This window comes from Triticum dicoccoides, chromosome 6B (assembly GCF_002162155.2).
Source record: "Triticum dicoccoides isolate Atlit2015 ecotype Zavitan chromosome 6B, WEW_v2.0, whole genome shotgun sequence".
NCBI classification, from domain to species: Eukaryota; Viridiplantae; Streptophyta; class Magnoliopsida; order Poales; family Poaceae; genus Triticum; species Triticum dicoccoides.
In genome coordinates this window covers 506,684,885-506,686,238 of record NC_041391.1, presented here as the reverse complement: position 1 = coordinate 506,686,238, position 1,354 = coordinate 506,684,885, and positions in this window count along the sequence as shown.

Sequence of the window (1,354 nt, the reverse complement as noted above, 5' to 3'; positions counted from 1 at the left end):
TTTTTTTTTTTGAACAAAAGACGGGTCCAGAAGGACCCTGATGCTGCATTAACACTGAACATGAAGTACACAGCATTTTACAGACGGACCCAGAACTAACTGCAAATAACACACTGGTCCCTGTCTTTTACAAAGAGGACCCCAACAACCAGATAAGAAAAGCAATCGGGTCCTTGACATCTTCTGCACGGCCGTAACTTCGCCGTCGCCGGGGACATTGCCACTTGGGACAACTAAGCTTCCATGGCACCACGCCATAGACTCCGTGCAGAAGATGAGCTGCCTCCCTTTAGGCATCTTGGCCGGGAGAAAGAAGTAGAAAGGCCGCCCTTCGGCCAGCATGTACGATGACGTGATGGAGCCGGCCGGCCGCCGAACGCCGTAGCTGGCGCCAAGGCCACTCCCAAACAGCCACCGGATAAGAGCACTGACCCGATCTGGTTCTCCATCTCTTCTACTCTTCGTCTTCACCACCACGGCGACGCCACGAGCTAGAGAAGTAGCGGAGAGCCTCCAGAACAGGGGACCAGACGAGCTTATTGGTGGATGAGCCAGCAGCACGCCCCTCGGCAGCGACTGGCCGCCAGCCAGCCTTGCCTGAGACGCAGCCACCGTGAGCCACCAGCCGCTGCTCGTACGCGGCGGCGGCGCTCTCCACATCGGCATACAGCCATACGCCACATGGGCACTACTCGACCTCAACCTATACCTAGACTCTATATACATAGGACAACGCCATGCACCTCTCCCGTCTCCGCTCCGGCCGGCGTCGCCGTCGGAGAAGATAAGGGATCGGGCCGGGAGCGGTGGAACTCTCTCGACTCTCAACGGGGGCTGGTGTGGAGTAGCTCGACTCGGCGGACGGAAAATGGGTGAGGTGCTCCCTTGCGAGCTTCAATCAGTCGAAAGTTATTGTTGTCCTTTCTCAAATCAATGAGAGGCTCCGACTCAAAAAAATAAAGGAAAAACTTGCGTTCAGCCAATCGATCTTTTCTTTTGTGTCTATCGCGTCCTATGCTTGCCACGCGTCTTGATTAGGCCCGCGCACCGCATCTCTTCTTCATTCTTATCTCCATGAAACGCTGGTCACTAATTAATTTCTGTAGCTACTCCTGCAACTGGTCACCTGTTTCAGAAAGTAAACCGCAACAAATGCTATGTTGCGGACCATTTGCCGGTCCTTTTGCTTGACATGTGGTCACCCACGTCTTATCTCTTCATCATCTTATCTCTTTTTCAACAGTGGCGGAGCTACACAAGATTGGTTGGGGGGGCAAGAGAGAAAATGTCCAATTCTAAGGGGACAAAAGCTGTATTTTTTCCAATCTGCACCTCCATATAAAAAATTTCTTCA